The sequence below is a fragment of the Thalassophryne amazonica genome, chromosome 15, assembly GCF_902500255.1.
Source record: "Thalassophryne amazonica chromosome 15, fThaAma1.1, whole genome shotgun sequence".
Lineage (NCBI taxonomy): Eukaryota > Metazoa > Chordata > Actinopteri > Batrachoidiformes > Batrachoididae > Thalassophryne > Thalassophryne amazonica.
The window spans coordinates 85867376-85880220 of record NC_047117.1 but is presented as its reverse complement, the minus strand read 5'-3'; the positions used below and the strand labels follow the sequence as shown (position 1 = coordinate 85880220).

At 42.6% G+C, this 12845-nt stretch overlaps 1 long non-coding RNA gene across 1 annotated transcript; it reads left to right on the top strand.

Annotated features, from left to right (window-relative positions):
- Positions 1 to 2333: 2333 nt before the first annotated feature.
- LOC117526204 lies at positions 2334 to 10205 on the top strand. The gene is made up of 3 exons (XR_004565230.1): positions 2334 to 2606; positions 6692 to 6695; positions 10194 to 10205. It is a non-coding gene; the product is annotated as an uncharacterized LOC117526204 (long non-coding RNA).
- Positions 10206 to 12845: the final 2640 nt, after the last annotated feature.

The window sequence follows — 12845 nt, the reverse complement described above, 5'->3', positions numbered from 1 at the left end:
CTTCAAATTTGTTTTTGAATTTGTGTTTATATATTCACGATTACGAGTAAGCATTTTGTGTTTTCCATAGTAGTAAACCACCTGGACAACTGAGAGCCTACACAGAAACATTTTGTGTTTTCTTGGCTTTTGTTTCTTTACCAATAACAACTTTGTCCGTGAGCAATGTTTCCATCAAATAACATATTTTCTGGAGTATACAAGATGACAAGATGACATCAGTACTCAATGGAAAGAACACTTTGAAGACTTGTTGGACACCAACTCAATCGCTGAGGAGGAAATGCTCAGTCATACTCAGACAAAATATCGTTGAGGAACTCAACTGAACCCCAACTCTTGAAGAAGCTCTTGTCGCCTTTGAAGGCATGAAAACCAACAAAGCACATGGGGAAGACAAAATTCCCATTGAGGTGTTGAAAAAGGAGGTCTGCTTCTCCACCAGCTGCACCAACTCATCAGCAAAATTGACTCAAAAAGAAATGCCCGGATTTGCAAGCGAAAAAGAGACTAGTCTGACTGCAGAAACCATCCCAGAATCTCTTTGCTGTCTGTCACAGGAAAGGTTCAAGCACAGATGGCCAACAACCACCTCAGACCACTAGCAGAAAATATTCTTCCTGAAACCCAGACTGACTTCTGACCATCAAGAGGGACAAAACAGACCACTGTGCTAATCATTGTACCTTCACAGATTTCAGACAGGTGTTTGACAGAGTATCACATCCACTTCTGTGGAAGATCCTGAGCAAACAGACTGTCTCGAGAAATTCATCAAGATCCTGACACTTCCCCATGATGTCATGCCTACCACAGTTCTGACGAATGGCACAAAAACTGAAGTCTTCTGTATTCAATCAGGGGTAAAGCAGCTGCAGGTGGCACAAAAACTGAAGTCTTCTGTATTCAATCAGGGGTAAAGCAGCTGCACACCTGCACTCCTCATCTTCATGGCCGCAATCCCTCACTTGATCAAGGACAAGGTCACACCATTAATTGACATTGTGTACAGTATGGATGGAAAGCTCTTCAACCTGATCTGATTGACAGCCAAGACATAAACCACCACTTCATTCCTGAACTTCCAGTATGCCAACGACAGCAGTGTGTCATCCTTTTACAAAACAATTCCTTCATAAAATCCTCGAAGCAGCTTTAATGGGTCTGGATGGATGACTTCTCAAGCAGATCTTCTACTTCCAGCTAAGCGACGGAAAACGGTCCAGAGGAGGGCAGAAGAAATGCTACAAGGACCTGGGGAGGTTATGGTCTAGTGGTTAAGCATTGGGTTTGAGACCAGAGGATCCTCAGTTCAAATCCCAGCCTCACCAGAAAATCACTAAGGGCCCATGGTCAAGGTCCTTAATCCCCTAGTTGCTCCCAGTGTGTAGTGGGCGCCTTGCTTGGCAGCAGCCTGACATCGGGGTGATTGTGAGGCATTGATGTGTAAAGCATTTTGAGCATCTGATGCAGATGGAAAAGCGCTATATAAATGCAGTTCATTTGCCATTTTGTCCTCTTGAAGCACAACCTTTGAGAGCTGCTTGATCGACTGGAAGACCTGGGAAGAACACGTGAGGGACCGAGCCAGCTGGAGATCAATAATCTTTTTTTCCCCAAGCCTTGTCCTTAACTGCACCCACCACAAACTGTAACAGGTTTGAACGATTACTTTGGTGCTTGATGGCTTCAATTCTGGTTGTGGATCCTGCCTCAACATGCACCTGTACAGTACATACAGTAGGGTTAAAAAAGTATTTAGTCAGTCCATGATTGTGCAAGTTCTCCTACTTAGAAAGATGAGAGAGGTCTGTAATTTTCATAATAGGGATAACTGTGAGAGACAAAATGAGAAAAAAAAATCCAGGAAATCAAATTGTAGGATTTTTAAAGAATTTATTTGTAAATTATGGTGGAAAATAAGTATTTGGTCAATACCAAAAGTTCAACTCAATACTTTGTAACATAATCTTTGTTGGCAATGACAGAGGTCAAACGTTTCCTTTAAGTCTTGACCAGGTTTGCACAAACTGTAGCTGGTATTTTGGTCCATTCCTCCATGCAGATCTCCTCTAGAGCAGTGATGTTTTGGGGCTGTCGCTGGGCAACATGGACTTTCAACTCTTTCAACAAATGTTCTATGGGATTGAGGTCTGGAGACTGGCTTGGTCACTCCAGGACCTTGAAATGCTTTTTACGGAGCTGCTCCTTCATTGCCTGAGCGGTGTGTTTGGGATCATTGTCATGCTGGAAGACCCAGCCACGTTGCATCTTCAATGCTCTCACTGATAGAAGGAGGTTTTGGCTTAAAATCTCATGATACATGGCCCGTTCATTCTTCCCTTAACACGGATCAGTTGTCCTGTCCCCTTTGTAGAAAAGCAGCCCCAAAGCATGATGTTTCCACCCCCCATGCTTCACAGTAGATATGGTGTTCTTGGAATGCAACTCAGCATTCTTCTTCCTCCAAACACAACAAGTTGAGGTTTTACCAAAACGTTCTACAGTATTTTGGTTTCATCTGACCACATGATATTCTCCCAATCCTCTTCTGGATCATCCATATCCTCTCTGGCAAACTTCAGATGGGCCTGGACATGTACTGGGTTCAGCAGGGGGACACGCCTGGCACTACAGGATTTGCATCCCTCTCTGCATAGTGTGTAGCCTTTGTTACTTTGGTCCCAGCTCTCTGCAGGTCATTCATCAGGTCCCTCCGTGTAGTTCTGGGATTTTTGTTCAGCATTCTCATGATCATTTTGACCCCATGGGATGACATCTTGCGTGGAGACCCAGATCGAGGGAGATTACCAATGGTCTTGTATGTCTTCCATTTTCTTACAATTGCTCCCACAGTTGATTTATTCACACCAACCTGCTTGACTATTGTAGAATCACTCTTCCCAGCCTGGTGCACATCTAAAATTTTCTTCCTGGTGTCCATTAACACAGGTAACAGGTGGAGGACAGAAGAGCTTCTTAAAGAAGAAGTTACAGGTCTGTTAGAGCAAGAAATCTTGCTTGTTTGTGACCAAATACTTATTTTCTGCCATAATTTACAAATAAATTCTTTAAAAATCCTACAATTTGATTTCCTTGATTTTTTTTTTTTCTCATTTTGTCTCTCATCATTGAAGTGTACCTGTGTTGAAAATTACAGACCTCTCTCATCTTTCTAAGTCAGAGAACTTGCACAATCATGGACTGACTAAATACTTTTTTACCCCACTGTATATTATAAGAGCACTCCCGAAAATTTTACTGAGCTTCAGCAAAATTTGTTGCTAAGTGAAATTGCTTTTTTGCTTTTTTTTTTTTTGCAGTGAGAAAATGTCACAAGTTTAAGGTTAAGTTGTGCTGAAAACAGCTGAAATGAGGTGTGATGTCAATTATGTGTCATCGTGTCGATGGTGGCGCCCGTGTGATTGTTCCAACAGGTCCAACAGCATATTCATGTTATATGCAAATCCTGCTTTGTTTGTTTTTTTTAAAATCAGTGTGTGTGTGTGTGTGCGCATGTGCATATATCTCCTGTACGTGTGTCGTGTTTTTAAAAAATTTACATATTTGATAGGAAGGAAGATACTGTTTGTTAATGAGATCGGGCATATGCAACTCATTATTACATTATTAGCATAATTACCCAGCATCCTTTGTGATGATGAGACACGTGAGTTTTCATGTGTGTGTGTGTGTGTGTGTGTGTGTGTGTGTGTGTGTGTGTGTGTGTGTGTGTGTGTGTGTGTGTGTGTGTTTGTGTGCGTGTATTGTGTTTTCAGGAGAGATTTTATTCCGTGTTTTATTCCTCATCATCAATCCGTCCCAACATTGGCTCGGGTTGTGTTTTCTTTTGCATCACTGCCTAAAAATTAAAGCCAGGCTTTCAAGTAGCAATCAGCGCCACACTCAGGGATACAGCCCTGTGCACGTAGCCCCGTCACAGACAGGACAGTGTTCAGTCAGGAAATAACCAACACCATCATCACTGGGGTCTGTCATGGAAAAAAAATGCAGTTTGTTCTTAGTTAACCCTGAATTCTGTCATTTAAAACCAGTTTCTGATTTTTTATACATGTTTTTGATCTATGTGTCGGCTGAAAATGGGTTGATCTTATGTTGGACTAATTCAGACCTGCACTGTCCCCACATAGGAGGATTTGGGAATGGCTATTCCAGTGAACTGGTTACAGAGTCACCAGTGGTCACTACTCTATACTAATGTCAAGTCACCTATCACAATGACCCTTGGGTGACTTTGACAGATCTAATTCATTAAGAATGGCTACTCTCAGGACTTTGCTGAAGATAGGCCACCTTTCTATGGACCACATGACCTTAGTTGACCATGAAAGGTCAAACCAAAGGTAATAACTGATTAGCTCAAAGTGTTCTGAGGCCATATGGATTAAACACGGTGGAAGGGTTTTGTGGCAACCTTCACTTGGCCTACCAAAAATAATGGAACAGTAACAAAAGGGAGGCGCTAACACACTGCTGGAACACATCACCACCCTGTGACAGTTTACACACTATAATCCTGTTGAAAATATACACAGCACTTTAAATAAAATATACACAGCATTTTAAATAAAATATACGCGGCACTTTCTTGGTGATTGTTGCAGAGGAACAATGATATGATGTCACACTGTCCGTCTCGATGCTACACGTTGACGTCTGCCGTGCTCCACCTACTACACAAAGGGTACTGCTGGCAGCGGAAACGCAAGCTAAGCCACGCTTAACTGTTTCAAACCGTAGCACACTGTGCCGTACCGACCAAGACCGACCCGGACTGCTCGCTGGAAACGAGGCTTAAGTGAAGGAAAAAGTGTCTAGGTGAGTCTGGACCAGGTGCTAGGAGTCCACTAGGTTCCGCCTCAGTTCAGGTTAAATCCACGCCGGGTCTGACCCAGGTCGGGGACAGCGCTGTTAACCAGGTCACCTGACCTGCGCTGGTGCTTTAATATCAGCTGCAGAAACCAGTCTAGCTGGTGTCTGCAGATCAATCTGACAGGAATGTAGCCTTTATTTTGGCATTCCAGCGATGACACACGTGAATTAAATGTCATTACAGTGTGACCTTGACCTTTGACCTTTCAGTACTAAAACTGTAGGAAAGTTTGGCTTTTGTCGCTTAGTTTTCAGGAAAGTTAGAGCGCCAACAGATGGCAGTTATGCTTCAGGACATGTGGGGAGATAAATCTTTGTCTCTTTGCTCTCTCTCTCTCTCTCTTCATTTGTTTGGTAAACTGGTTTATTTTTGCTCTGCTGCGTTGTCTGAGGAAACAGCTGATCAGGCAGAAAACAGTGGGATTCTTCACAGCGAGTGTGGTCGCCACTTCTTGTTTCCCATCCAGAGGTTGAGACGGTCGTGACACAGCGCACTCAGAGTAAACACCGCAGTAATGGGTGTCTCCGTGTGCCGAAACAACCGCGGCCTTCCCGTAGGAAAGCTGACACTCGCTGCAGCAGATCAGCCTCTGATCTCAGGAAGCAAACCACACGTCACGCAGTGGATGTGTTTGAGCGTCACGCCAAAAACACATCTTCTGATGGTTTGAAAAGCGAAGTCCAGAGAACTTCTCTCTGTCTGTGAATTTTTTTTTCAATTTTCCATGTGAACATATGTAACTTGAGGAGACGCATCAAACTTTAAATGAGACTTGTTAGGTTGTTCAGAATAGTCCAAGCACCTTCAGCTTTGACAGCAACAAGGTGACCGAGAGGAATTAAATAAGAAAAAAATTATTTCACCAAAACACAGAGTCTGCTAAAGAAAACAACAGTAGGAATGTTCCTTTTTTGTTCAAGGAAAAGCACCTCTGGTGGTCACTTGAGAAATGGCTGCCGGCTTGACACAGAACAAGAACAAAGCCTACATTAACTCCCTGTGCCCAGGCAAACGGTGATAAGCTTACCACTGACAACTGATGCCTTTCTGCAGAAGCCTTATACAACGTACAATATAGTGAATCTCACGTTTTACCTTTTGACCCTCAAACCAATAGGCTTCTTGGGGTCTCCATGCCTAACACACATACCAAGTTAATGACAATCAGGCAAGTAGGAGAGAAGTTATTGCACTAAGAAGATTTTTACAGCGTATGTGCCAGTGACCTTGACCTGTGACCTATTGCCCCCAAACACAACACTTTTTGGGACTAATATAGCTGATACACATATTAAGTTTGGTGATAATCAAGCAGTTAAAAAAGATGTGACTGAATCATCCAAATCATCACTTTCCCTCGTGTAGGTGTGCTGGCCTAAAAAAAACCTGCTGTGTTGATATCATCCAGCACCAGAATACATTTCACCTTAGACAGGAAAAAACAAGGTCAAAAGTCAACCCATTGTATTTCTTTCAGTAAAGAGTGCAATACTCAGATGCTCTTTACACAAACAGGTTCACAATTCATGTAAACTCTTCTTTCCTGCACATGGTGTCATCACCAGTCACTTGTAATGCTTGAATAGATTGATGGAGAATATGGCGACTGTGTGTATATGTGTGTGTGTGTGGGGGGGGGAGTTTACAGTGAAATGGAGTTTGATTTAAGTAGGACAGGTGCCTCACTGATTGATTATGTTCACACTCTGACATGCCAATCCTTAATGAAGTTAGGAAATCCCACTTTTTTGCACCCAGGGCCTGGATTTGCACTGATACGTCCCTCCGCTTAAAGAGCACTGTGCACTCAGACATGCCACAAACTCATTTGTGCACTTTGTGCAACATGTTTTTTCCAGCATCAAAGGTATTTGCTATCTGACAAAATACTTGGATCCTGAGGTCAAGGTCTTCATTTTAATGACAAAAAGGGTATCTCTTCCACCCCCCCCCCCCCCCAAAAAAAAAAACAAAACAAAACTGGAACCTCTTAACTGTAACACATAAGCAGCCGTATCATTCTCTTTCCCTCTATTATTACTATGCTCTATGAGTATAAATAGGTCAGCTCAGGTTGAGAGCAGGTCTGCCCAGACAGAAAACTGGTCTGTCACCACCTCTTGGATGTTGGCATCTATGCTGAAGCAAGATGAAACATGGGTGTCCCCTCAGCCTTTTCCAGTTGCTGGGATGTAATGATGATTACAAAGGTGTGTGACCCCAGATCAGAGAACAGACCAGATGATTTTAAGTCTATGTGATCAGGAAGTACCTACTTCCCATAGAGGTTCTAATAACAAAGATTTAGTTCAGGGCAGTTGACAGGATTATCCTCAGGGTGATGTATTATGTTTATGTATATGAAGGAGAAAGACTCACTCATTCAGTCATCGGCAGCCAATATGAGACCCCCGGCATGGTGGTCATGACAACGACACACCACTGTGAACACGTGATGTAGCTGGAAGAGCACACGTACTGGCATAGTTCCAAGCAGGTGCTCAGATGTACAGAGAGACACCAGTGCAGTGTTCACTGACATGTTGTGAAACTGCACTATTTGTCCGATGTTTAGAACGATCTGAAACTGAAGTCATTTGTCTTTGCCAGTCCATTTAATTCCTTGCTGTGGGACATCTCTATGCTGTCTTCTGTACACCAAGACTGTACACAGACATCCCTCAGCAAGCACTTAAATTAATTAAAAAAAAACAATGATTTCAGTTATTGTGGTTGAGAGTTAATATGCAATGGCTTTAATTGATTCAAATCATGTTTTGTTTTTTTAATAATGTGGATTTAATGAATGGTTTTACTTACCTCACATTTTTCTTGATTAATACAGTGGGGCCAAAAAGTATTTAGTCAGCCCCTGATTTTGCAAGTTCTCCTACTTAGAAAGATGAGAGAGGTCTGTAATTTTCATCATAGGTACACTTCAAGTATGAGAGACAAAATGAGAAAAAAAAAATCCAGGAAATCACATTGTAGGATTTTTAAATAATTTATTTGTAAATTATGGTGAAAAATAAATATTTGGTCAATAACAAAAGTTCAACTCAGTACTTTGTAATATAATCTTTGTTGGCAATGACTGATTGTATAATTGACAATGCAAATTGTATGGTGGCCAGCCCAGGGTGGTAGCTGTAGCCAGGTAGTGGTCAATGAAGAATTACTTAGGGCTCTAAATTTAAAAAAATACACAAATAATATTGTAAAGTATATCATATTATTTGTCTAATCATAGGAATTCCTAAAACACAGTGTAGTCTGGACTATCTATGATGGAATATTATGGCGTTATGGGGGAAAAAAACTGCAAAAATGGTGATAAAGGTCAATTTCAGTTTGTACAGGAACCAAAAATTAAAGTGGGTCCAATTTTGGTAAACAAAAAAGTAGAAAATCAACCTGTATTTTCTGAAATTTTGCATAAACACACTCAGGGACGACTGAGGGTCTTTCTGAATTCAAATGAATGACCATGGACGTGCACAAACATGGTGGTTTACAACATGCAGGATTTACCAACAGCTGACACTGATGTGGTGATTTTGTTTTTTGTACTTACATACTAAATTTTGTTCATAAGACAGCATTTAGAACCTTTTTTACTCACAGTTTGACAAATGAGGGTCCTAATCTGCCTGGGTGGTTGCCGCCAAGGATGTAAGGTGGCTCCATAGTGGCACCAGCAGATGCTTCCAGACCTGAATCTCAAAGAAATTTAGCTTAAATACTTTTTTGAAAAAATGGTAATTACACAACACAGATATAGAACAGTTTGCAAACAAAAATCAGAGGATGGTTTCAAATTAAATTTTGTAAAATAAAAGGTATTAGAGGGCTGACACATATGTACACGCGTGCCTGTAATGGTGTTTTTGACTATGTACACTGAAAAACACAATAGTTGAAACAACTTAAAAAAAAGCATTACAATTGGTCAAACCTGAATGAATTAAGTTGTTTGAACTTAAGTTAGCAAGTTGGAGTTTATCCAACTTGCTAAATTAAGTTAAAACTACTTGAGTGTGTTGAGAAGGTGGAGGGAATATTTTGAGGAGCTAATGTTTGAAGAAAATTAAACAGAGAAAAGGCTGGATGATGTGGAAAGAGTAAATCAGGAAGTGCAAGAGATTAGTAAGGATGAAGTGAGGGCATCTATGAAGAATGGAAAGGCAGTTGGTCCAAATGACATTTGGCATGGAAACATTTAGGATAGATGGCAGTGGAGTTTCTAACCAGATTCTCAGAAAGTGAGAGGATTCCTGAGGAGTGGAGACGAAGTGTGCTGGTTCCTATTTTTATGTGCAGAGCTGCAGTAACTACAGAGGCATAAAGTTAATCAGCCACAGCATGAAGTTATGGGAAAGAGTACACTCTGAAAAAGGAACTGCTGTCTCACTGAGAAAAACTGATGCAACAGTTTGCATAGATTTTTCGTCAAAATTATTTCTAGTTAGTTATTTCAACTCTCAACTGAGTTAATGCCACAAGAGTTCTCTATTTAAGTTGAAATAACTTTAGTTAAGTTGAAATAACTTTAAAAAAAAATCTATGCAAATTGTTACATCACTTTTTCTATTTGAGACAGTGGTTTATTTTTTTAGAGTGTAGTAGAAGCATGGCTTAGAAAACAGGTAAAGATCTGTGAGCAACGATATGGTTTCATGCTGAAAAAGAGCACAACAGACGCAGTGCTTGCTCTGAGAGTACTGATGGAGATGTATAGAAAAGGCCAGAAGGAGTGACATTGTGTGTTTGTGGATTTAGAGAAAGCTTATGACAGGGTGCCAACAGAAGAGTTGTGGTACTGTATGAGGAAGTCTGGAGTGGCAGAGAAGCATGTGAGGGTAGTGCAGGACATGTACAAGGATGGTGTGACAGCTGTGAGGTGTACAGTAGAAATGACAGGCTCATTTAAGGTGGAGGTGGGATTACACCAACAATCAGCTCTGAGTCCTTTCTTGTTTGCAGTGGTGATGGACAGGTTGACAGATGAGATCAGACAGTAGTCCCTATGGATTATGATGTTTGCAGATGACATTGTGATCTGTAGTGAGAGTAGAGAGCAGGTTGAGTCTAGACTGGAAATGTGCAGATATGCTCTGGAGAGAAGGGGAATGAAAATCAGTAGGGCCAAGAATGAGTACATGTGTGTGAATGAGAGGGAGCCCAGTGGAATAGTGCAGTTACAAGGAATAAAAGTGGTGAAAGTAGATGAGTTTTAATACTTGGGATCAACTGTCAAAGTAATGGAGAGTGTGGTAGAGAGGTGAAGAAGAGAGCGCAGGCAGGATGGAGTGGGTGAAGAAAGGTGGCAGGAGTGATTTGTGACTGAAGAATATCAGCAAGAGTGAAGGAGAAAGTCTACATGACAGTAGTGAGACCAGCTATGTTATACAGCTTGAGATGGTGTCACGAACAAAAACACAGGAGGCAGAGCTGAAGATGTTGCGATTGTCTTTGGGAGTGATGAGGAGGGACAGAATTAGGAATGAACATATCAGATGGACAGGTGAAGTCAGAGGATTTGGAGACAAAGTCAGAGAGGCAACATTGAGATGATTTGGACATGTGCACAGGAGGGACCCAGGTTATATAGGCAGAAGGATGCTGAAGCTGGAGCCACCAAGCAGGAGGAGAAGAGGGAGGCCAAAGAGGAGTTTTATGGATGTGCAGAGGGAGGACAAGCAGCTGATTGGTGTGACAGAGGAAGATAAAGAGGACGGGGTGAGATGGAAACGATTGATCTGCCGTGGCGCCCCCTAAAGGGAGCAGCCAAAAGAAGACGAAGGCAGCTCTCCTTTTACAGCCTGCCCGTTTGCTCTGAAACAGTTTGACTGGTTGGTGATGAAATAAAGTGAGCACACCAAAAACCACACGAATGCGCCGACGAGGTGGTTTGTCCTGCTGATTTGTCGCGCCCTCTGCGGCCTGCATGTCCTTCCACGTGTTCGTGTCTGTACCTTTTGTGTAAGCTCATTCTTCACCTCCCACATCTGAAGTCACAAGCAGACAAACCGGCACGACTGTGAGAAAAGACAAGAACTACGTCTCTGAGGGAATGCGCCACAAATGATCTTTTGTGCTTTTGTCAAAGTGCACTATGTAGTGAAACCAACCGTTAACATGCTTAATAATCACTTATTGTCAACCTCTCGAAGCAGCCGTCAAGACGAACTACTGTGAGCACAGCAACGTGCAGCAGTCAACCAAGACAACATTTTAACTGTGTGTGTGTGTGTGTGTGTGTGTGTGTGTGTGTAAGTGTGTGTAAGTGTGTAAAACAACATTCCAGTCATTCCTGAATCGTTGAGCCGGCCAGACTGGGCAGCAGCAGTAGAGCACCATGTTACACCAGGATGCGTGCACTTGCATGCGCACACGCACACACGTTTGCGAACAACATCTGCACACATGCACACACGCTGCAGTGTAGATGAGTTTGTCAGACGTTTGCTTGCTTGCACGTTTGTTGGTCACTCAGTACGCCGTAAATGAAAGGAGTGCTGGTTTTCTTTTTTACTCCACACAGGATTAAAATGAGAAGAAGAAGAAGACGAGTGAATATTTCAGATCAGTTTGAACAAAACAAGAAAGGGGCTTCAGGTTTTCTGTTCCACACGACACAAAAGAAGACAATAAGTTAGAGCTCAGCTCTCTTGATGGAGCCTTGAGTGTATGTAGCAGTGGTTCTCAAACTGTGGGCCGGGCTACAGTTTAAGGGGTGTAGATGACTGGGGTGAGGTAATGTAACGTACACCCGAATTCAAATGATGCCGATTTGTATTGGCACAACACTGACACCTTGGTTGTTAATTAAAAATAATCAATGTGATTGGACAAGCTGATCAATCCTCACATTCAAGCCCAGCGCTCCTTATCTGTCTTTACCTGAGCTAAAGTGCAGGTGAAGTTGCTGTTTTGATAAAATCCAAATAACATGGAAATCGTGAGAAGGCTTTATAATGAAATTAATTCATGAAAGGCATCGGAGGAGAAACGCCAACGTGCACAAAAACGCTCAATTTTGCTCCAGTTACATCTAAAATTCTGCATGTATTTTAAATGATTGAATGACTGAGAAATGCGTGGACACGTCACCCGTGAAGTACCTGTGGTCACAGAGGGTTTCGGGTCTTTCAACTTCGGACCCCCTTGCTGTCAGTGTCTAAGTCGCACTCGCCCACTTCCTGTACTGCATGATCCACAACCATCTTGAGGCCTTTTCTGCAGCTTCTGAGGCCTCGCTGATGACTTTCCTTTTGCTTGCATAAGTGATGCCCAGGAGGCTGTAGGCCTTGGATAGTGATCTTCTCGCAAAGCCCCTGCTACCCACTTCGATGGGCATACACTGTCCATACCACCCCCGACTGCAGCAATCCTCCACCAAACTTGTATATATCTCCATCCTCCTTCTGCTGGCCTCCTCCTTCCTCTCTTCCTGGGCACGGAGAACTCAAGCATGATCACCTGTTTGGATGTCTCAGAGATCAGCACAATGTCTGGTCTGCAACTTGACTCAGTGATGGTTTCTGGTAGTTTGAGTTGCTTCCTAAGGTCCATCCACATCTGCCAGTCATGAGCTGTTTACAGGAGGCCTGCCTGGGCTTTTGCTTGGGACTTGGGTGGTTCACCTGCTCAGATGTCTTGCTGATTGGAGGTGTTTACTCTGGTAGATGGTGGTACAGATAGTTTCAGCAATAGCCATCAGCACCTAATCATGGCGCCAATGGTAGCGGCCTTCTCCAAGAACTTTGAGGCAGCTGTTGAGTCTATGTTCCAGGGTACCTCTTTCTTGGCACAACCCCAGCTCTCAAGTCCTTTTGGACCAGGTCCTGCCTTTCTTTACCTTTAAGGCAGCTGTAGTTGACTGTTGGAATGCTGCCCAGTGCTGCCCATCCTACTTCCACAGCTCCCACCAGTGCCTTGTGACAAAGCC